Source organism: Scyliorhinus torazame, chromosome 21, assembly GCF_047496885.1.
Source record: "Scyliorhinus torazame isolate Kashiwa2021f chromosome 21, sScyTor2.1, whole genome shotgun sequence".
In the NCBI taxonomy this organism is placed as follows: domain Eukaryota; kingdom Metazoa; phylum Chordata; class Chondrichthyes; order Carcharhiniformes; family Scyliorhinidae; genus Scyliorhinus; species Scyliorhinus torazame.
Window position 1 is genome coordinate 128,541,638 of NC_092727.1, and position 24,764 is coordinate 128,566,401.

General features: G+C 50.0%; 1 protein-coding gene and 1 long non-coding RNA gene across 2 annotated transcripts in view; one reads left to right on the plus strand and one right to left on the minus strand.

Annotated features, from left to right (window-relative positions):
* The window catches only part of LOC140398650 (src kinase-associated phosphoprotein 1-like), a 514,762-nt gene that overhangs the window by 254,039 nt on the left and 235,959 nt on the right, over positions 1-24,764 (plus strand). The gene's annotated exons all lie outside the window — the stretch shown is intronic.
* On the minus strand, positions 594-11,348 carry LOC140398043 (uncharacterized). Its single transcript, XR_011937403.1, has 3 exons — positions 11,251-11,348; positions 9,045-9,240; positions 594-2,258 (listed from the first exon to the last, which is right to left on the minus strand). It is a non-coding gene; the product is annotated as an uncharacterized lncRNA (long non-coding RNA).

Genomic DNA, 24,764 nt, shown 5'->3' on the forward strand with positions numbered 1-24,764 from the left:
CAGATGAATTTAATTCACTTTGGGACATTTGAGAAGGGCAATAAATGCAAGCCTGCCTTACTCCAGCTTGCATGAAAGATGTTGGTGTGGGGGTTGATTTGAAACTGAAGCAAAATTCCAAATGAGGTCACAATGTTTTATATCCTGACATCAAACCAGTTGTATCTGAAACTAATGTGCAGAAGTTGAAAATCCGAACGTTGCTGTTTCAGTACAATGGGTTAAATAACATTAATTGCCCTGCTGAACCAGTTCTGTGACTGATGGTTGGGAGCTGGACACATAATATTTGGTGTGCAACCCTGACTCAACCCAAGCTGACACAGGGAGACGAGCAGCAACATAAATTTGGCCATAAAACTGTGAGTCTCCAAAGAAGACTGCAATGAAGCTTTTCTGACTGTTATTTAGTGGGCTGTAAAAGGTGGGTTTTCACCTCCACCTGAGCTGAGCTCAGGGCCTGGCCTGGAATTCGACCTCCCTGCTCTAGCCAAGGATATCATAGCGCGACCCGGCCGCATTGACTGTTGTGACTGTTTAACGACTGTTCACAAAAGATAATAAATCAGGCAAATGCTGTTTGGAAAGAAAATGGTTCCTGCTGTGCAGCTTTGAGCGTGTTCGTTTATTTCTCTCTTTACATTACCCCAGATTAAAAAAATTCTAGCATTCCGTGATTGCCGAGAGTTTCATTTCCATCTCGCTTGTGTTTTTTCAATGTTCAGCCATTGCCGCAAGTTCAGGGATGGTGGAAATCACGGCAGGTTTGCAACTTAGCTGTTTTGCAGGTTTGGTCAAAAGAATACAAAGAAATTGCCTTTACGTAGCACCTTATGCACCTTCAGAACACCTTTACAGCCAATTAGGTCCATTTGAAGTGGTGCCACTGTTGTCATATCAGAAACTTAGCATCCAATTTGCACACAGTAACAACAACAGCAACGTGCATTTCTATAGCACCGTTACTACAGTAAAATATCCCAAATTGGTCCCTGCACGAGCTGCCAGTGAAACCTCTGAGTCTACCAGCCACAGCAATGAAGCACTTTGCACAACCTTTCTTTTTGAAATCTAACCTCCTTCCCCTGTACTCTTCTGAAAATTAAGATTTAAATGGTTCTCTGTAAATTTATATAAGATGTGGGACAAGGGTCGGGGACATGTGTCTAAAGTGATTGAGTACTTGACACTGAATGACAAGATCATCAGCTGGAGTCTTTTTGCTGCCCCCTCATTGAGAATCTACGTCACACTTGGTCATGTTCCAGATATTCTTTGCGTGGCTCTGAGATGGGAAGGATGCCATTTTTTGAAGTCCAGGGAAATATCTGACTTATCTCCCATTAAATTGAACCTCACATCCCACCCAAGCCTATCGCCACAGTCACACTGATTTCCAGAAACCAGGCCGAGCCTACCTGACCTACGGGAGCCCAAGTGGCTAGCACTGTGGCTTCACAGCGCCAGGGTCCCAGGTTCGATTCCCCACTGGGTCACTGTCTATGCGGAGTCTGCACGTTCCTCCCCGTGTCTGCGTGGGTTTCCTCCGGGTGCTCCGGTTTCCTCCCACAGTCCAAAGATGTGCAGGTTGGGTGGATTGGCCATGATAAATTGCCCTTAGTGACCAAAATTGCCCTTAGTGTTGGGTGGGGTTACTGGGTTATGGGGATAGGGTGGAGGTGTTGACCTTGGGTAGGGTGCTCTTTCCAAGAGCCGGTGCAATCTCGATGGGCTGAATGGTCTCCTTCTGCACTGTAAACTCTATGATAATCTATGATAATCCCCACTTCAAGACACTGCACCATTGGTGATTTCAGATCCCTGGGCCCTAAGCTCTAGAAACCCCTCCGCCTCGCCTCTTCCTTTAAGGTGCTCCTTCAAACGGCTCTCTTTGACCAACCTGTCTTAGTAGCTGCTCATGTGGTTCACTGTCAGGCCTTGTCTGATTACACTCCTGCGATGCTCATTGGGATCTTTTGCTACATTTGGTGTGCTATATAATTGCGAGTCGTTGTGCATATATACCCAATTCGTATTTGAAAGCCACCACCTAATCTGTTTTCACTTCCATTCGGGCAGCATCTTCTAGCTCATAACAAGTCTCTGCGCAACAAAAATGCCTCCTCATCTCCCCGTTTCCATTTCTATGTCAGTTCCCGTCAACGTGCTGTGTTCTCCAGGAGACAGGTGGCGGTGACCTCGAGCACTTAGTCCGTTTTTTCTCTCCAACCTCCTGTGTTGCCTCCTGTCCTAAACCTCTTTAAGGAGAAAAACAATGAGGACAAAGTGAGAAGAGGGAAATCAATTAGTAGAGAAGGGAGATGATGGGATTGTAATTGAAATTTATGGGCCATTATCATAATTTTCCAGTGATTCTGAATTTCACTATCTAACTTCAATATTGTGCTTTCATTATTATTATTTTTAGTTGAACTGTCCTGTGTAATTTAATTGGAAAATGGTAATTTATTCCTATTTAAAGAGCCAATTCCATATTTATTAATAGTGAGTAAATCAAATTGAAAATATATATAATCACTACGGTTTAGATGCATTGTGACTGGTGTACATTTTAATGCATGTTTGAGATGGGCCTCTTTACAACATGGATAAAATTCTGAAATGCACATTTTGTTCCAAATTTGTTTTTCCCATTTTATGTTTATTTTGTGTTTGTATTGTACCGAAACATTGAAAGAACTCGCATTTGACTAGTGCCGTTCACAGAATCTCAGAATTATTGCAGCACACCGAGAGGGCCATTCGGCCCCTCGTGTCAGCGGAGAATGGAGATTTCCACCTGCTGCCATTCTCCTGTCTTCTCCCGAAAAGGCTGCGGATTGTTTCTTTTCAAATAATCTCCTCATCCCCTCTTCAAAGCCTCGATTGAATCTACCTCCACTACACTCTCAGGCAGCACATTCCCAACCTTAACCACCCACCCTGTGAAAGTTCCTTCGCACAATGCTTTTGCTTCGTAAACCTCAGGGTATCTCAAAGTGCTTTAATGAAAATGAGATATTTATTGAATAGTCACTCTGTAGTCGCTGTCGTAATGCAGGAAATGCAGCAACTAATTTGCAAACTGAAAACTTCCACAACCAAATGACATACCGGCCAGATAATTGAGCTTTTTCACCAATATTTGTTAATATAAATATTGAGAACGAAAGAGAAATCCAGACGGTTCATTGATCTTCCTCCGGTTTGGTCATCGTTAACCGACTGCACAAGCCGAAAGAAACCTTCATTTAACGTTTCAGCAAAGGGAGAACAGCTCAGATAACAGCACAGCTTCATAGAACAACAGAGGTTCTGGAGCTTGAACCCAAGGTGGAAAGGATGGGCGGGCATCTCTCTACATCTAAACGTGGCATCAGATGGTCAGCTGACTGACGTTGGAGGAACTTTCAGTCGTTCTCTCATGCACTCCACTCCACTCTTTCCCACCCAGTCGTTATTGTGGGTGGGTGTCTGTGAGTGCAGCTGAATGTATTTGTGTGTGTGCTTGTGTCGCCATTTGTGAGTGTCTGTGCATACGCATTTGTGTGTGTGTACGCTTCTCTGCTGTGTTTTTCTGCATGTATGTTGGTCTGTGTCATGTGTCGTGTGTGTGAGTATTGCCTGGATGTGTGTTTCTGTGTGTATGTTTGTCTGTGTATGTGTTTGATTCTAAAAGGTTTTGTAGAATTGAGAATGGCCACTTAGTTATGAGCAAACATTCTCGTTTTCATGAAGGGAACAGCAGCTACGTGCAGGGCCAGGACTTTAACCTGGGAAATCCTCCCCCTCAGCCTCCCCATCACATATTCAAATGAGGGGCACAACTTTGTCTCTGAGTGTACGACCTGCAGCAACAGAGTGGGATCTGGACCAGCGCAGAGATCGGGAGGCGCAGAAGGGGTTGGCGGAAAAACTGAGTGAGAAGAACAAGGAAACAGTTGGGGTGTGGGGGGGGGGAGGAGAGAGTTGGGGCATGGGGGGAAGAGTTGGGGTGTGGGGGGAGAGAGTTGGGGTGTGGGGGGAGAGAGTTGGGGAGTGGGGGGGGAGAGAGTTGGGGTGTGGGGGGAGAGAGTTGGGGTGTGGGGGGGAGAGAGTTGGGGTGTGGGGGGGAGAGAGTTGGGGTGTGGGGGGAGAGAGTTGGGGAGTGGGGGGGAGAGAGTTGGGGTGTGGGGGGGGAGAGAGTTGGGGTGTGGGGGGGAGAGAGTTGGGGTGTGGGGGGGGGAGAGAGTTGGGGTGTGGGGGGGAGAGAGTTGGGGTGTGGGGGGGAGAGAGTTGGGGTGTGGGGGGGAGAGTTGGGGTGTGGGGGAGAGAGTTGGGGTGTGGGGGGGAGAGAGTTGGGGCATGGGGGGGAGGGAGTGTTGGGGTGTGTGGGGGGAGAGTTGGGATGTGGGGGGGAGAGAGTTGGGGTGTAGGGGGGAGAGTGTTGGGGTGTGGGGGGGAGAGAGTTGGGGTGTGGGGGGGAGAGAGTTGGGGTGTGGGGGGGAGAGAGTTGGGGTGTGGGGGGGAGAGAGTTGGGGTGTAGGGGGGGAGAGAGTTGGGTTGTGTGGGGGGAGAGAGTTAGGGTGTGTGGGGGGGAGAGTTGGGGTGTGGGGGGGAACAGTTGGGGTGTGGGGGGAACAGTTGGGGTGTGGGGGGGAGAGTTGGGTTGTGCGGGGGACAGTTGGGGTGTGGGGGGGAGAGTTGGGGTGTGGGGCGAGAGGGTTGGGGTTTGGGAGGGAGTTGGGGTGTGGGAGGGAGTTGGGGTGTGGGGGGAACAGTCGGGTGTGGGGGGGAGAGAGTTGGGGTGTGGGGGGAGAGTTGGGGTGTGGGGGGGAGAGTTGGGGTGTGGGGGGGAGAGTTGGGGTGTGGGGGGGAGAGTTGGGTTGTGGGGGGGAGAGTTGGGGTGTGGGGGTGAGAGAGTTGGGGTGTGGGGGGAGAGTTGGGTGTGGGGGGGAGAGTTGGGGTGTGGGGGGGAGAGAGTTGGGGTGTGGGGGGAGAGTTGGGGTATGTGGGGGGGAGAGTTGGGGTGTGGGTGGGCGAGTTGGGGTGTGGGGGGGAGAGATGGGGTGTGGGGGGGAGAGTTGGGTTGTGGGGGGGAAAGTTGGGGTGAGTGGGAGAGAGTTGGGGTGTGTGGGGGAGAGAGTTGGGGTGTGAGTGGGAGAGAGTTGGGGTGTGAGTGGGAGAGAGTTGGGGTGTGAGTGGGAGAGAGTTGGGGTGTGTGGGGGAGAGAGTTGGGGTGTGAGTGGGAGAGAGTTGGGGTGTGTGGGGGAGAGTTGGGGTGTGTGGAGGAGAGAGTTGGGGTGTGTGGGGGAGAGAGTTGGGGTGTGTGGGGGAGAGTTGGGGTGTGTGGGGGAGAGAGTTGGGGCGTGGGGGGGAGAGAGTTGGGGTGTGGGGGGACGTGTTGGGGTGTGGGGGGGAGAGAGTTGGGGTGTGGGGGGACGTGTTGGGGTGTGTGGGGGAGAGAGTTGGGGTGTGTGGGGGAGAGAGTTGGGGCATGGGGGGGATAGTTGGGGTGTGGGGGGAGAGAGTTGGGGAGTGGGGGGGGAGAGAGTTGGGGTGTGGGGGGAGAGAGTTGGGGAGTGGGGGGGGAGAGAGTTGGGGTGCGGGGGGGGAGAGAGTTGGGGTGTGGGGGGAGAGAGTTGGGGTGTGGGGGTGAGAGAGTTGGGGTGTGGGGGGGGGAGAGAGTTGGGGTGTGGGGGGAGAGAGTTGGGGTGTGGGGGGAGAGAGTTGGGGAGTGGGGGGGGAGAGAGTTGGGGTGTGGGGGGGAGAGAGTTGGGGTGTGGGGGGGGATAGAGTTGGGGTGTGGGGGGGGATAGAGTTGGGGTGTGGGGGGGGAGAGAGTTGGGGTGTGGGGGGGAGAGTTGGGGTGTGGGGGGAGAGAGTTGGGGAGTGGGGGGGAGAGAGTTGGGGAGTGGGGGGGAGAGAGTTGGGGCATGGGGGGAGGGAGTGTTGGGGTGTGGGGGAGAGAGTTGGGGTGTGGGGGGGAGAGTTGGGGTGTGGGGGGGAGAGAGTTGGGGTGTGGGGGGAAAGAGTTGGGGAGTGGGGGGGAGAGAGTTGGGGAGGGGGGGGAGAGAGTTGGGGTGTGGGGGGAGAGAGTTGGGGTGTGGGGGAGAGAGTTGGGGTGTGGGGGGAGAGAGTTGGGGTGTGGGGGGGGAGAGAGTTGGGGTGTGGGGGGAGAGAGTTGGGGTGTGTGGGGGAGGGTTGTGGTGGGGGGGAGAGAGTTGGGGTGTGGGGGGAGAGAGTTGGGGTGTGGGGGAGAGAGAGTTGGGGTGTGTGGGGGAGGGTTGTGGTGGGGGGGAGAGGGTTGGTGTGGGGGGGAGAGGGTTGGTGTGTGGGGGGAGAGTTGGAATGTGGGGGGAGAGAGTTGGGGTGTGGGGGGGAGAGTGTTGGGGTGTGGGGGGGAGTGAGTTGGGGTGTGGGGGGAGAGAATTGGGGTGTGGGGGGGGAGAGAGTTTGGGTGTGGGGGGGAGAGAGTTGGGGTGTGGGGGGGAGAGAGTTGGGGTGTGGGGGGGAGAGAGTTGGGGTGTGGGGGGGAGAGAGTTGGGGTGTAGGGGGGGAGAGAGTTGGGGTGTGTGGGGGAGAGAGTTGGGGTGTGTGGGGGAGAGAGTTGGGGTGTGTGGGGGAGAGTTGGGGTGTGTGGGGGAGAGAGTTGGTGTGTGTGGGGGGACGTGTTGAGGTGTGGGGGGGGAGAGCTGTGGTGTGGGGGGAGAGTTGGGGTGTGTGGGGGAGAGAGTTGGGGTGTGTGGGGGAGAGAGTTGGGGTGTGTGGGGGAGAGAGTTGGGGTGTGTGGGGGAGAGAGTTGGGGTGTGTGGGGGAGAGAGTTGGGGTGTATGGGGGAGAGAGTTGGGGTGTGAGTGGGAGAGAGTTGGGGTGTGGGGGAGAGAGTTGGGGTGTGTGGGGGAGAGAGTTGGGGTGTGTGGGGGAGAGTTGGGGTGTGAGTGGGGGAGAGTTGGGGTGTGGGGGGAGAGAGTTGGGGTGTGTGGGGGAGAGAGTTGGGGTGTGTGGGGGAGAGAGTTGGGGTGTGTGAGGGAGTGAGTTGGGGTGTGTGGGGGAGAGTGTTGGGGTGTGTGGGGGAGAGAGTTGGTGTGTGTGGGGGAGAGTGTTGGGGTGTGTGGGGGAGAGAGTTGGGGTGTGTGGGGAAGAGAGTTGGGGTGTGTGGGGGAGAGAGTTGGGGTGTGTGGGGGAGAGAGTTGGGGTGTGTGGGGGAGAGAGTTGGGGTGTGTGGGGGAGAGAGTTGGGGTGTGTGGGGAAGAGAGTTGGGGTGTGTGGGGGAGAGAGTTGGGGTGTGTGGGGAAGAGAGTTGGGGTGTGTGGGGGAGAGTGTTGGGGTGTGTGAGGGAGAGAGTTGGGGTGTGTGGGGGAGAGAGTTGGGGTGTGTGGGGGAGGGAGTTGGGGTGTGTGGGGGAGAGAGTTGGGGGGTGTGGGGGAGAGTGTTGGGGTGTGAGTGGGAGAGTGTTGGGGTGTGTGAGGGTGGGAGTTGGGGTGTGTGGGGGAGAGAGTTGGGGTGTGTGGGGGAGAGAGTTGGGGTGTGTGGGGGAGAGAGTTGGGTTGTGTGGGGGAGAGAGTTGGGTTGTGTGGGGGAGAGAGTTGGGGTGTGTGGGGAAGAGAGTTGGGGTGTGTGGGGGAGAGAGTTGGGGTGTGTGGGGGAGAGAGTTGGGGTGTGTGGGGAAGAGAGTTGGGGTGTGTGGGGGAGTGAGTTGGGGTGTGTGGGGGAGTGAGTTGGGGTGTGTGGGGGAGAGAGTTGGGGTGTGTGGGGGAGAGTGTTGAGGTGTGTGGGGGAGAGAGTTGGGGTGTGTGGGGGAGAGAGTTGGGGTGTGTGGGGGAGAGAGTTGGGGTGTGTGGGGGAGAGAGTTGGGGGGTGTGGGGGAGAGTGTTGGGGTGTGAGTGGGAGAGTGTTGAGGTGTGTGGGGGAGAGAGTTGGGGTGTGTGGGGGAGAGAGTTGGGGTGTGTGGGGGAGAGAGTTGGGGTGTGTGGGGGAGAGAGTTGGGGTGTGTGGGGGAGAGAGTTGGGGTGTGTGGGGGAGAGAGTTGGGGGGTGTGGGGGAGAGAGTTGGGGTGTGAGTGGGAGAGTGTTGGGGTGTGAGTGGGAGAGTGTTGGGGTGTGTGGGGGAGAGTGTTGGTGTGTGTGGGGGAGAGAGTTGGGGTGTGTGGGGGAGAGAGTTGGGGTGTGTGGGGGAGAGCGTGTTGGGGTGTGGGGGTGAAGTATCGACGAATTCAGGGAATAATTAGCCTCTTTCTGTACCGCGTTTGTTGATCTTTTTTTTAATATGCGTTCTCCTATAATTGATGTTGTGACAGTGGAAAGGGGAGATGACAGCGAGTTGTTAATGGCAGCAACCGCTCTGCCTGCCTTCACCTTGGCTGAGCCGAGCTGAGGATTGGAAAACCGCCAGCACAGCTGATGAAAACTCCATGACAATCTGAGCAACTGCTGGAGTGGTGTCCAAACTGGACCTGAGGGTGCGGACACAGCCCTCAACTCTGACTGTCCAAATGTTGTACACGTCCCCCGCAGCCTGCTCCTGAATCAGAGACTACTTTCAAACACACCGTTTGTAACTCAGCCTCTCGGCTATTCCTAATGGCTCTTCCATTTTGGCATTTCTTTTTATAACCCTAACTAAATGTTGCCGCGTTACTCAGCTACCACCTCCACATTGCACGGTATATCAGTAAAAATGAAGAGTTTTGATAGACTAAATAAGAAAAAACATTGAATTAAGAGAATTGGCGAAGGAAATAGAGGAGGAAACGAGGAGAGTTTTTTATGCAGCTAGTTGCGATGATCTGGAAGGTGCTGTGGGGGAAGCAGATTCATTGATAACTTTCAAAAAGGAATTGGACAAATAGCAGAAAGGAAATTTATTGCAGGGTTAAAGGGAAAGAGCAGGCGATGGTGAGACTACAGCAAGCAGTTCGGAAGGCAAATGGTGTGTTGGCCTTTAAGGGGATTGGAATACAAGAATAAATAAACCTTGCTGCAGTTGGACAGGGATTTGGTGAGGCCACATCTGGAGAACTTTGTGTAGTTTTGGTCTCGACATTTAAGAAAGGACATACTTACACTCGAGGTGGTGCACGGAGGTTGACTAAATCGGTCTCTGTGATGAGAGGGTTGGCCCGTGATGAGAGGCTGAGCAAATTGGGATGACTTTCTCTGGCATTTGGAAAAATAAGAGGCGATCTCATTGAAACCTGCAAAATTCCGAAGAGGATCAATCAGACTGACGTTGAGAGATTGTTTCCACTGGTCGGGGAATCTAAAACAGAGACAAACACAGGGGGCACAGACGTTGCATAAGGGGCCATTCATTCTGACGTTGATGAGGACAAATTACTTCACCCAAAGGGTTGTGAATCTTTGGGATTCCCTATCCCAGAAGATTGTGGGTGCTCCATCGGTGAATACATTTCAAGCTGGGACAGACCGGTTTTGGTTCTGTCCCGTTCGGGATATGGGGAGCGGGCAGGGAGGTGGAGTTGAAAGCCAAGGTCAGCCATGATCATGTTGAATGGCGGAGCAGGCTCGATGGGCCGAATGGCCTACTCTTCTTTCCTGTGTTCTTGTGACTAATTTGACAGTTTGTTCAGAGAGCTGGCACAGACCAGCATTTCTGTATCATCCTGTGATTGTAGTTTTATGCTGCTTTTTCGAGTTGAGACATTTCTAACTGTCTTGCCAGAACTGCATGAGTGGCGATTCCAACAGTGACCTGGATCCAGTATCTTGAACACGCCAAAGGATGGCCTGAGTGGGCAATGGAGATTGAAGGAACATGTCCAAAGACATGGCTGAGCAGAGAGTTTTTAACGAGGTTTTTGAATGAAGAGAGAGAAGAGAAGCCTAACTTTGAGAGAGAAACGTTTGAGTCTCGAAATGTGACAGTGGAATGACCATCCTCAGAAGGGGAGTACATGACCATCAGTAGCAGTGACACTTCAAATCAGCATGAGTGTTTACGCTTCATTCAATTTACCTGTGACAGCTGTGGCTAAGTGGGTAACACTCTTGGGATCAGAAGGTTTTTGGTTTTGAATCCCACTGCAGAGACGTGAGCTCAAAGCTCAGTCTGGTGCTCCTAGTACTATGCTGAGGGAGAGCACTGTCAGCGATGTATGTCATCTTTATGATAAGGCATTAAACTGAGGCCCTGTGTAGCCGCCCACTCGTTGCCAATCAGGCACTTAACTGGGCAGCAGGGGTCCTGCCACAGGGGTGGAAATCTAACCATCAGGGGCGGCCAGCTAATCAGAGACCGGAATCTGTGCATTGCTCGGCACTGCACTGGTGGCCGCTGCCAGTACTGCACCCACCTGAGGCCGAGGATCACTGAGGGACCCAGGAGACAGGTGGGTGATGGCGGGAGGGAGGGTCATGGGGTGGGGGTCGCAGGGGAGGGTGGAAGGAGGTGTGAAGCAAGGTGATGGAGGTGGCTGTCAACAGAACCCCTTCCTGATGCTGCGTCCCTCAGTCAGTTACTGAATATCTTTGACAGAAGGAGACCCCACCACCCACATCTCCACTGGAAGCCCCCAAACAATCCCAACAGGGTTTGCTGTGCTGGCTTCCTCACGGAGAGTTCCCACATCCCCAAAGGAACGGGGACATTTGTATAAATTAAAGCTTTGTTACACATGATAGCTGGGCACATTTTAAAGACAAAAGACAGTGTGAAAATTAATAAAATTATAATAAACTGACCAGAATGTTACCAGGGTTGAAAGGATTAAGTTATGAGGACAGGTTGCATCGACTCGGTTGGTAGTCCCTTGAATCTCGAATATTAAGGGTTGATCTCATTGAGGTATTTTAGACGATGAAGGAGGTAATGGGGTAAATCGAGGGCGACTATTCCCTCTGAGTGGGGCGGGGGGTGGAGGGGCATGGCCCAGAACAAGGGGCAGAAACTTAAAATTCAAGCCATCCAAAGGTGATGTCGGGAAGCACTTCCTCGCACAAGGGAGAGTCTCAATCTGGAGCCCTCTGCCCCAAACAAGCTATTGAGGCTGAGGGTCAGTCAATCATTCCAAGATGGAGATTGCTGGATTTGTATTTGGCATGGAAATCCCAGATTAACCAACGGGATGGGGTGAAGAAACAAATCGCCCATGATCTAATTGAATGCCGGCACAGTCGTGATGGGCAGAATGGTCTCCTCCCAGATCACAGACATAGAAGAACAGTAATCCTTATGGCAGAAAGCTCTCTGACAGCTTGTTTTAGAATGATCTTCATTTAAAGTTCCTTGTGGAGAGAGGGAGTAACTCACCTTGTTGCCTGATTGAGCTGGCCTGTGGCTAATCCATTTATCTGCCTGGAGTCTGCTGCTTTTAGAGGAAGATCTGTTTAATGTGTTTGCTCTGGCAATATTTGTGCATGTGTTAGGACTGGGAAGGGCAGGGGAACAAAGGCTAGTTTTGCATTTAAAATAAAATCAGACTGCTGCCACAGTTCAACTAAACCTGGGCTTATACTGCTACCCAGTGGTGAAGAGAGGACGGTGCAATGCCGCGAGGTGTTTCAACGTTTTAAGTTAAGTTCGTTTAACTCTTGCCTCCGTTGTAATGTTCCTTCAGTGAGTTCACCAGCAGCTTCAGACAGACATGAGAGATTGACATGTGGGCTTGACTTGGGGGGGGGTTAGGCTGGACATGAAAAGCTCCTCGGTTCCGTTACAGAAGAGCAACACATTTCTCCTGTTGGCCAATGCAACATTATTTCCTCAAGGAATGTGCAAAAAAAAAAAACAGATGGGGGGAGGTGGGTGGGGTAGTTGTAGCAAGAGTGGGCTGGTAATTTCGAGTCCAGGCTAATGCTGTTGGATGTTGGTTCAAATCCCACAATGGCAGCTGGTGGAATTTAACTTCAATGAATAAAACCTGGAATTGAAAGCTAGTCTCAGTCATGGTGAAACTATCATCGCTTGTAATCAAATCCCATCTGGTTTACTGATGCCCTTTTAGGGAAAGAAATCTGCCGTCCTTACCCAGCCTGGACTGTATGTGACTCCAGCCCTACAGCAATGTGGTGGTTCTTAACTGCTCTCTGAAATGGCATCACAAGCCTATTTATCCCACGACTATTTCTGTTCTGTATTATCAGTGATTAATCCAATATGAAATTCCGGAGAAACTTCACCCAGAGTGTGTTGGGAATGTGGAACTTGCTGCCAAGGGCTGAGCTGAATGGTATAGCTGCATTTCAGGGGACGCTACACGAGTACACGAAGGGGAAAGAGTGAGATGAAGAGGGGAGGGAGGGGGCTTGTGTGGAGCACAAACACCACAGGCCAAATGGGCCGAATGGTCTGTTTCTGTGTTGTAAGTTCTGATGTACTTCTGTGTTACCTCTGTCGCGGCACGGTAGCACAGTGGTTAGCACTGTTGCTTCACAGCGCCAGGGTCCCGGGTTCGATTCCCGCTTGGTCACTATGTGTGGAGTCTGCAAGTTCTCCCTGTGTCTGTGTGGGTTTCCTCCGGGTGCTCCGGTTTCCTCCCTCAATCTCGAAAGACGTGCTTGTTAGGTGAATTGGACATTCTGAATTCTCCCTCAGTGTACCTGAACAGGTGCCGGAATGTGGCGACTAGGGGATTTTCACAGTAACTTCATTGCAGTGTTAATGTAAGCTTACTTGTGACAATAATAAAGATTATTATTAGCTCATTTTAAAACCTTCACAATGGGCAGTATATTGTTGAGAGCAATTGGCTTAGTTTTATTAATGACCAGTTTGAGTTCTTGATCTACGTATGTGACTCTGGAATTACAGGGAGAGTCAGTAATTCCTTTCTTCCGGCAACTGGGGCAGAACCTCAGAATGACAGCAGATATCTGTAAATCACCCACTCACCATTCCTGTTTCTTTCTAAGAAATTGTGGTTCAGCCACATGAAAGTTGCACCCTGACAAGTGAACACTTGTCTTTGAAAGGATGATCAAGAACTAGCTGGAGGATGAGCCGATCAAACCACTTTAAAAGCTGTTGTAACAAATGGCCCATTGATGGTGGAGGGGACTGTAACTCACTCTGATCGGAAAGGAGAAAAGACTTGCATTTCTATAGCACCTTTTAATGATCTCAGGATGCCCCCAAAGTGCTTTTCAGCTAATGAAGTAGTTTTGAAGGATAACCACTGCTCTGATGTAGGAAACACAGCAGCCAATGTGTGCACAGCAAGATCCCAAAAACACCAAAGGGACACTGGTCACCTTTATTTTTCCTGTTGTTGGTTGAAAGACAAATAGGCCAAAACACTGGGAGAACTCCTCTGCTGTTTCTTTGAATTGGTGCCCTGGGATATTATATGTCCACCTGAGAGGGTTTTGGTTTTAACAGCCCATCCAAAAGCCAATACCTCTGACAGTGCAGGTCACCCTCAGTACTGCACTGGGAGCAACTTACTACTAAATGTTTGGCTAAATATTGAACCCACAATCTTCTGATTCCGAGTGGAGAGCGTTGCCCAGTGAGCCGCTATTGAGGTTACACTGATAATGCAAGCTATTTTTTAACTCTACACGGTGGCAAAAAAAAGATGATTAGAATTTCTCTCATCACCTCGATCCATTTTTCCTGCCAATAGGAAGTGTGGAGAGAAAATTTGTAACAGTAGTTATACCGTTGGACAGAGCATTAAACATGGAATTGTTAGAGCTTACAACAAAGGCAATTAAATAGTTGTGGGAGTCTTTAATCTTCATATAAACTGCACCAATCAAATTGGCAAAGGTGACCTGGATGATGAGTTTGCAGAATAATCTATTGAGCTTCCTGGAGCAATATGTTGTGGAACCAACTCGGGATAATACCAATGTTCATCAATATTGTCAGTGAGGATGGGTTCATTAGTAACGTCGTAGTTAAAAAAAAAATCACTGGGAAATAGTGATCATAATGTAATTGAATTCCACATTAAATTTGAAAATGACATACTCCAATCACAGCAAGAACCTTAAACATAAACCAATCCAATTATATAGGTATGAGGGAAGAACTGGCTAAGATTTATTGGGTGAAAAACTAAAATGTTATGGCTGTAAATAAACAGTGAGAAACATTTAAAGGAATAATTCAAAATGTTCAACAAAAATTCATCATAATTAAAAATAAAAACTCAGCAAGAAATACCCTTCTGTTGCTCATTCAGAGTTCAGGATAGTATTAGAATAATAGAAGAGGCTGATAATGTTGCAAAGGGGTGGCATAGTGGTTAATAACTGCAGCCTCACGTCGCCGAGGACCAGGATCGATCCTGGCCCTGGGTCACTGTCCGTATGGAGTTTGCACATTCTCCCTGTGTCTGTGCGGGTTTCACCCCCACAACCCAAAGATGTGCAGGTTAGGTGGACTGGCCACGCTAAATTGCCCCTTAATTGGAATTTTTAAAAAGAAAATTCCCCCAATGTTTAAAAAACATAGGGCAAGATTCTCCGTGCCTGAGACTAAGTGTTGATGCCAGGGCAGGATTCATGGACATCCATGACAGCAAAACTCGCGACGCACCTGGATCAATTCAGCGACTGCGGAGGGGCTACCACCGGCTCCACAGGGAACACAATCGATTCCAAGGAGAAACGGTGCGGGATTCGCCGGGTCCGTGATTGACACTCGGGAGGCTGACAAGCTGCAGCCGCACACACACATTACACTCCCCACACACACTCATCCCAGCCGCACACACACATTACACTCCCCACACACACTCTACCCAGCCGCGCACACACATTACACTCCCCACACACACTCATCCCAGCCGCACACACATTACACTCCCCACACACACTCATCCCAGCCGCACACACACATTACAGTCCCCACACACACTCATCCCAGCCGCACACACACATTACACTCCCCACACACACTCATCCCAGCCGCACACACCCATTACACTCCCCACACACACTCATCCCAGCCGCACACACACATTACACTCCCCACACACACTCATCCCAGCCGCGCACACACTTACACTCCCCACACACACTCATCCCAGCCGCGCACACACATTACACTCCCCACACACACTCATCCCAGCCGCACACACACACATTACACTCCCCACACACACTCATCCCAGCCGCGCACACACATTACACTCCCCACACACACTCATCCCAGCCGCACATACACACTGCACTCCCCACACACACACATCCCAGCCGCACACACACATTACACTCCCCACACACACTCATCCCAGCCGCGCACACACATTACACTCATCCCAGCTGCACACACACATTACACTCCCCACACACACTCATCCCAGCCGCACACACACATTACACTCCCCACACACACTCATCCCAGCCGCACACACACATTACACTCCCCACACACACTCATCCCAGCCGCACACACACATTACACTCCCCACACACACTCATCCCAGCCACACACACACATTACACTCCCCACACACACTCATCCCAGCCGCGCACACACATTACACTCCCCACACACACTCATCCCAGCAGCACACACACACGTTACACTCCCCACACACACTCATCCCAGCCGCGCACACACATTACACTCCCCACACACACTCATCCCAGCCGCACACACACACATTACACTCCCCACACACACTCATCCCAGCCGCGCACACACATTACACTCCCCACACACACTCATCCCAGCCGCACACACACACATTACACTCCCCACACACACTCATGCCAGCCGCACACACAAACATTACACTCCCCACACACACTCATCCCAGCCGCACGCACACACATTACACTCCCCACGCACACTCATCCCAGCCGCACATACACATTACACTCCCCACACACACTCATCCCAGCCGCACACACACATTACACTCCCCACGCTCACTCATCCCAGCCGCACATACACATTACACTCCCCACACACACTCATCCCAGCCGCACACACACATTACACTCCCCACGCACACTCATCCCAGCCGCACATACACATTACACTCCCCACACACACTCATCCCATCCACACACACACATTACACTCCCCACACACTCATCCCAGCCGCACACACACACACGTTACACTCCCCACACACACTCATCCCAGCCGCACACACACATTACACTCCCCACACACACTCATCCCAGCCGCGCACACACATTACACTCCCCACACACACTCATCCCAGCCGCACACACACATTACACTCCCCACGCACACTCATCCCAGCCGCACATACACATTACACTCCCCACACACACTCATCCCATCCGCACACACACATTACACTCCCCACACACACTCACCCCAGCCGCACACACACATTACACTCCCCACACACACTCACCCCAGCCACACACACACACTGCACTCCCCACACACACTCATCCCAGCCGCACACACACATTACACTCCCCACACACACTCATCCCAGCCGCACACACACATTACACTCCCCACACACTCTCATCCCAGCCTCATACACACACTGCACTCCCCACACACACTCATCCCAGCCGCGCACACACACTACACTCCCCACACACACTCATCCCAGCCGCACACACACACTGCACTCCCCACACACACTCATCCCAGCCACACACACACTCATCCCAGCCACACACACACATTGCACTCCCCACACACACGCATCCCAGCCGCACACACACATTACACTCCCCACACGCACTCATCCCAGCCGCACACACACATTACACTCCCCGCACACACTCATCCCAGCCGCGCACACACATTACACTCCCCACACACACTCATCCCAGCCGCACACACACATTACACTCCCCACACACACTCATCCTAGAAGCACACACATATTTCACTCCCCACTCACACTCATCCCAGCCGCGCACACACATTACACTCCCCACACACACTCATCCCAGCCGCACACACACATTACACTCCCCACACACACTCATCCCAGCCGCACACACATTACACTCCCCACACACACTCATCCCAGCCGCACACACGCGTTACACTCCCCACTCAGACTCATCCCCGCCAACAACATGGCACTGTTTGTGCTGGAGCACTCCCTCACAGTTGGTGGGTCGGCTGGGGCCAGAGGGCACCTGGAGGGGTGGGGGGGGGCACAGCGGGCAGTCAGCGGCGTGCACAGCTGCATGGCTGCCTTGCTGGCCGTGGCCATGATGCTCCGCCACAATGTCGGCATCAAAAACGATTCTCCAGCCAAACGCGTTTCCCAATTCCAGCGTCAGCTGTTGGAGAATCCCGCCCATAATGTTACAAAGAAGAGCAGTAAGCCGGAGGATTGGGAGTGTTTTGGAAATCAACAAAGGACCACCAAAAGTTAATAAAGATGGAAAATACAGAATATGGAAATAAATTAGACTGGAATATAAAACAGTTGTATGAGATTTCCGGAGCATATCTAAAGGAAGAGAGTAGCTAAAGTAGACAATGGTCCCTTAGCAGAAGAAACAGGAGAAGTTCTCATGGGGAATGAAGAACTGGCAGTAACTTTGAAGAAATATTTTGTGCCAATCATACCCCAGTTACAGACCAGGAATAGAGGGTAACCGAGGGGCTAATAAGAGGGAGGAAAACAGGGAAATTAATATCGGCAAAGAAAAAATACTGGGGAAATTCAAGGGACTAAAATTCAAGAAATCCCCAGAACCCAATGGCCTACACCCTAGGATTTTAACAGAGGAATTCACGGATCGGGATGCACTGGTTGTGATTGTCCAAAATTCCTGAGATTCTAGAGTGGTCCCAGCAAATTGGAGGTGAACAAACTCTAGAAAATGGGGCCTACAGGCCAGTTAGCCTGACATGGGTGACCTGAAAAGTGCTGCAATCTAATATTAAGGAAGTCTTAACAATGCACTTAGAAATGCATCAGAACAAGTCAACACGGCTTTAAAAATCAGGGAATCCTGTTTGACAATCTTATTTGAGTTTTCGGAGGACAGAACTCTTTGTTTGTTCTTTGATGTGAAGATGACCATGTCCACCATTGGGATGTTTTGTAGGGTTCTGGTGGATACCTGGGTAACTGCTACAGCCATCCTGCACCAGGGAGATTCTGCTGCACATAGTTCAGCACAATGCAGACCAATCCAATTTTTGGATAAATTGCTGTCTCAGGATTTCCTCTCCCTGTGTTTTCTCTCTGTCTCTACGATAGGCTCTTGCTTTTGAAGGAGTTTGCATTTTTTTTTCTGTGTCTGAGCCAGATGCATCGATCCTGGGCGAATTCTCCCAGGACACAAAGTCGATATCAAAACTCTCAAGTCAAACCTTCAGAGTGTCTCTGTCCTGCTTCTTTTGATCAGAGTGCACACCCCAGACTCAAGTTCTCCATAGAGTAGGGTAGATAAAAGAAATCCGGTAGATCCAGCATACTTGATTTCCAAAAACCATCTGCGAGATTGTCCGACCACCCGCCGGGTCGGAGAATACCCGGGGGGGGCAGAATGAATCCCGCCCTGCTGCCCCGACGCCGGCTGCCGTATTCTCCGGCGGCGTTTTGCGGGCGGGGGTGGGATTCACACCACGCCGGGCGGGGGCCGTTGGCAGTGCCCCCCAGTGATTCTCCGGGCCCCACGGGGGGATCCGAACCCGGGGGGCACCCCCACAGTGGCCTGGCCCGCGATCGGGGCCCACCGATCTGCAGACGGGCCTGTTCCTTTCTTCCATGGCCGGCGCGGAGAAGAGAAATGGCGCATGCGCCAAAATATGCCGGCCGGTCTGCGCATGCGCGAACTTACGCCGTCCCTTTGCCGCTGGCTGGAGCGGCACCAACCCTTCCGGTGTCAAACCTAGCACCGAAAATGTGGAGAATTCCGGACTTTCGTGGGCTGTTGACGCCGGAGTGGTTGGTGCCGGTTCCCCCGCCGGCCTGGGGACTTAAATCCCCAGAAGGGAGAATCCTGGCCCATATGATCATTGCCACATGTCAATGCACAAGCTAAGGGCCCATGGACTTGGGGGTGATATATTATCATGGAAAAAGGTTTGATCAACGAACAGGAATCAGCGAGGAGAGATAAATGGGACATTTTCAAGTTTGCAACTGTGACTAGTGGAGTGCCTCAAGGATCAGCACTGGGGCCTCCGCTATTCACAGGTTTAGACAGAGCAACACTGAGTAATAGATCGACGTTTGCTGATGATACAAGGCTAGGTGGGAATGTAAGCTGTGTGGAGGATGCCAAGAGGCTGCAAAGAAATAAAAACAGATTAAACGAGCAGGCAATGAGCTGGCAGATACGGTATAATGTAGAGCACTATGGGGTCATTCACTGTGATTGTAAGATCCCCTTTCCTGCATCCAGTGATGCATTAGGTAGACAAATGTTTATGTCTGTTTCCATATCTAGTTCTTCCTGGAATAGGTCCCTGACCTGAAACAGAGTCTCTATCTTAAAGGGCACCACTCTGCATCAAGCATGGCCGACAGGAATCTCTTCCTGCATAACGGAAGGAATTACAAGGTGAAGATCACTCTACTTCACCACGCTATGATTGCACCTTCTGTGGCCGTTAGGTCTTGGAGGGGAATTGGGAGATTGTCAACATGGTTTGGTATGAGTTAGGAGCGCCGCACACTGTGTCACAGGATCACCTCTTAAGAATAGAAAACCAGAATCATTCTTAAAAGCATGAAACTTGTGCTGATGTTCAGAAAGGCTGGATGTGTTCATGCAATTGTACGAGAATTTGGTGAGACCATACCTGGAGAACTCTGCAATTTTTGTTTCACTGCCTAAGGAAGGAGGTAATTGCATTGGAGGCAGTACAGTCACGGTTCAACAGTTTGACCCCTGGGATGAGGGGGTTGGCCTTGATGAGAGGCTGAGGAAATTGGGTCTTCTTCTTGTCTGGAGTTTAGAGGACTGAGAGGCGATGTCATTGGAACGTCTGAGATTGTGAAGGGGCTTGGCAGGGTAGAGACTGCGAAGCTGGTTCTCCTGGCCGGGGAATCTCAAACACAGGCCACAGCCTCAGTCTAAAGAGGCTGATGGCTTCGGACTGAGATGTGGAGAAGTTACTTCTCTCAAAGGGCTGTAAATCTTTGGAATTCTCAGCCTGAGAGGGTTGTGGATGTCCATCATTTTGTATAAATAAAGCTGAGATGGACAGAATTTTGATCTCTCAAAGAATCTCTTCATAATACCTCCTCATGAGGTTTAGTGAGAAATTCTCTGTTAATGCTTGTGTGAAGCATGTCGGAATATTTTACTGTGTTAAAGGTGCTATATAAATGCAAGTTGTTGTTATTCTACATTACCTTCTCTCTCTGACATGTTTTCGGTACTGCTTGGCTGCAGAGTGCACAGAGTGTCAGATTGAACCCCTCTGTATAATAATAATAATCTTTATCGATGTCACAAGTAGGCTTACATTAACACTGCAATGAAGTTACTGTGAAAATCTGAGGAAAGGAGATGAGACCAATGACTTGCAGAAGTGCCTGAAGTGCACAGTTAGGAACAGTTTCACTAATTTCTGCATTTAGCGCACGCACAGCTTAATATTTGGATAGGCAGTTGGGGAGATGGTAAGAAAGGTTCCCAAAAATCAACCTCTTAAACCTGGGCATCAAAATCACAGACCGTTATTAATTATCTTTCCACTTCAAAACTGGTTCTAGATGATTGTAGCTAACTTGCTGTCTGGTGTTGTCTTCACTGCAATGGACAGAAAATAACTGTCGATGTATCTGCCTTTTCAGAATTAAAAATGAAATTGCTCTTGAAGGGGAGGGGAGGATAGCAAGTTCTATCTCGTAGGCTGCTGAAGACTTTGCATGTTCCTTCTGATAAAACCTTTTATATTGCATTGTTTCTGTAGACAGAATGACACAATTTGATAAAACACTCCATGCCAGTGATGTATGAGACTTTTATCAGGCATTTCGCATTTCTGGCACAAAGTGTTGGCAAACTTCTATCCTTGGTCCAAGATAACCCTCATCCGGAAAATTAACACATTTGACAACTTCACAATGGCTACAAGTGTAGTGTGAAAGTCAAAGGGGAGTGGGTGTACTGTCACTTCCTCGCTGAGTACAGCTCCTGTCTTGCGTTTCGTCCTGACCTGTCCTGTCCTGCTGTCTACAGGAAACGCAGGAGAATATTTACAGCCGGCCCTCTCCCACAACAAGGAGTTTGCATTTCTACAAAATCATAGAATGACACAGCAGAGGCCATTTGGCCCATCCTGAATGTTCCTGCCAGCTAATTAATCATAGAGAGTGCCTTCAACATAGTTAAACCATCCCAGGTGCTTCACAGGGGTTTACAGACAAAAAAGCTGAAGCAGTTAAGGAAATATTAGGGGACCGGCGATCAAACGCTTGGCAAAGGAAGTGGATTTGGAAGGAGAGAGAGGCAGAGAGGTTTAGGAAAGGAAATCTGCAATTAAAAATCTAATGATGATGATGAAACCAAGGTCGATGGTCATAAAAACCCATCTGGTTCACTAATGTCCTTCAGGGAAGGAAATCTGCCGTCCTTACCCGGTCTGGCCTACATGCGACACCAGACCCACAGCAATGTGGTTGACTTTTAAATGTCCCTTCGAGCAATCAGGGTTGGGAAATAAATGCTGGCATAGCCTGCGATGCCCACCTCCCAAGAAAGATTTTATTTTAAGGTGGAAATTGGGATGCTATAGGGACTGTGCCACTCAGAAAGACTTGCTCAGGGTTGTCCCAATCTGAAACGCTGCTTAGTCAGTCTACCAGGTAGATGAAAATTGTTTTTGTGCAGGAGTTTAAACGAGAGCGATGGCATATGGCACAATTTGCTTTTCCTTTAGAATCACTATCGCCCATTGTGAAATAAATAATGTCTCCGACCAATTTCCATCCATCGGACAGCTTTTGAATTCTGTCACGTCCACCTGAGGGGGAAGAAGGGGCCTGCATTTAATATCTCATCAGAAAGGTGGCATCTCCCCGGTACCCTGGACCCCACCACTGCACGAGTGTGTCAGCCAAGGATGTGCGCTCGGGGCTGTGGAGTGGCACATATATTAAATTGCCTAGAATCAATGCAGTTCTTAAAGGTCATAACCTCTTCCCCTGCCAATAAACGGGGTAGGGACTGGGTGTATTTCCTCAACACTGTTTACAACATTTCCATTCATTTTAATAAAGTTGTTAACCCATTTATTTTCAATGACCTTACTGACTGTTAAAAAGCTCCCACAGGAATTTGAAATGAAGACACTAATAATAATCTTTATTATTGTCACAAGTAGGCTTACTGCTGTGAAGTTACTGTGAAAAGCCCCTAGGTTCGGGTACACAAAGAGAGAATTAAGAATGACCAATTTGCCTGACAGCACGTCTTTCGGGACTTGTGGGAGGAAACCGGAGCACCCGGAGGAAACCCATGCAGACACGGGGAGAACGTGCAGACAGTGACCCAAGCGGGGAATCAAACCTGGGGCTGTGAAGCAACAGTGCTAACCACTGTGCTACCGTGCTGCCCTCCTAAACAGTAAACTAAAAACAGCACACAGGATTGGCTGGGTGAAAAATAAAATATGTTCCATTGGATCTCTTCTGCAGTTGCCACATTGATGGAGATAGTGTAGAGGGAGCGTTACTCTGTATCTAACCCCGTGCTGTACCTGTCCTGGGAGTGTTTGATGCGGACAGTGTAGAGGGAGCTTTACTCTGTATCTAACCCCGTGCTGTACCTGTCCTGGGAGTGTTTGATGCGGACAGTGTAGAGGGAGCTTTACTCTGTATCTAACATGCTGTACCTGTCCTGGGAGTGTTTGGTGGGGACAGTGTAGGGGGAGCTTTACTCTGTATCTAACCCCATGCTGTACCTGTCCTGGGAGTGTTTGATGGGGACAGTGTAGAGGGAGCTTTACTCTGTATCTAACCCCGTGCTGTACCTCTACTGGGAGTGTTTGATGGGGACAGTGTAGAGGGAGCCTTAGTCTGTATCTAACCCCATGCTGTACCTGTCCTGGGGGTGTTTGATGGGGACAGTGTAGAGGGAGCTTTACTCTGTATCTAACCCCAACTGTACCTGCCCTGGGAGTGTTTGATGGGGACAAAGTAGAGGGAGCTTTACTCTGTATCTAACCCCGTGCTGTACCTGTCCTGGGAGTGTTTGATGGGGACAGTGTAGAGGGAGCTTTACTCTGTATCTAATCCCGTGCTGTACCTGTCCTGGGAGTGTTTGATGGGGACAGTGTAGAGGGAGCTTTACTCTGTATCTAACCCCGTGCTGTACCTGTCCTGGGAGTGTTTGATGGGGACAGTGTAGAGGGAGCTTTACTCTGTATCTAACCCCGTGCTGTACCTGTCCTGGGAGTGTTTGATGGGGACAGTGTAGAGGGAGCTTTACTCTGTATCTAACCCCGTGCTGTACCTGTCCTGGGAGTGTTTGATGGAGACAGTGTAGAAGTATATTTACTCTGTGAGTAACCCAGTGGTTGTATCTGTCCTGAGAGCAACAGCCTAGATTTTGTGCTGTAGTGTCTGGAGCGGGATTTGAAACCACAACCTTCGGACTCTGGGCCAGTGCTGACATCTTGTCGGTCTGTCGGCATCTGGAATGCCAGGTTCTATTTTCAAGCATGTAACCCATCAACAAAGCTGAAGATGAAAAGATTCATTAACCTGCTTCCTTCCGAGACAGATTCTCCATGCGTTTCCAGTAAATTTTGCTTGAATTTGATCTCTTTCCTGTCTTTCTCTTTCTATTCCTTCAGTTTTGCATTTTATCCGCAAGCAGAAAAATTGATGCTTTCGGAATATTCTGTGTGGTCAGAGAAGGAAATGATGTGTGTGTGAAGATTAGAGGTTGGACATGGGTTAGTGTCATGCGAGAGTACCTTTAAGAAATGGATGTTTACTACTGCAGTGATATCAGAGAGTGGGTGGAGCTGGGCTGTCTGTCAGCTTTTTACTTTCATTTTAGGCTGTTTGCTGCAGGGTGTGGTTTAGTTTCCTTTCAGTGTGGGAGCTGAAGCCAGACAGAGCAGCTGTACTGTTGATCTCTCTGCCATGAAAAGACTATCTCTTGATCATTTGGTGAATTCAGAATTAGAAATGTCCTCAGTAGTGAATGTAAACCTAATGTGCTTCTGTTTAAAGGTTTTAAAACAAAGTCTTTTGGATGTTAAAAGGAAAGCTTAAAGGATTACTTAGTGTTGTATTCTTTGGGGGTTGTATTTGAATTAATGGTTGCTAAGATGTTCACTATTTGTTTCAAAAAGGTGAACTTGAGTTCATAGAATAAACATTGTTTTGCTTTAGAAAATACTTTTCCATTTCTGCTGTCCCACACCTGTAGAGTGGGCCGTGTGCTCCCCACACCACAATCTAGTAAAAGTTGTGAGTCAGGCAAACTCCACGATACACTTTGGGGTTCTCTAAACCCTGGCCCATAACATTAGATAGATTGGTGACGGCAGATCCCCACTTGATGGGCAGATACCTGGTCTGACCCAAGTGAGTGACTTCTGAATCCAGCACAGAACTGCAAAAATAGCCGTGTTGCCTTGTTGCCTTGGAAACCAGCATCTGCTCGTTGCACTACAGTGATTCTTCGTAGCTGAAATTTATTCCAGCAAAAATGATTTTTAATGTGACAACGTGCCAGTGTTGCCATCGGTAAAAATTATTACTTAACAGAAAAAGATGTACGTCCAGAGCTCGTGTCCTAACTCATCGTAAAACATCCCAAGGCACTTCACAGGATTGTCATCAAAGCAAAATCAAACACTGAGCCACATAAGGAAATATTAGGGCAGAGAAAGAGACAGGTTTCATAGAGAGAAACAGAGAGCCAGATAGGTTTGAG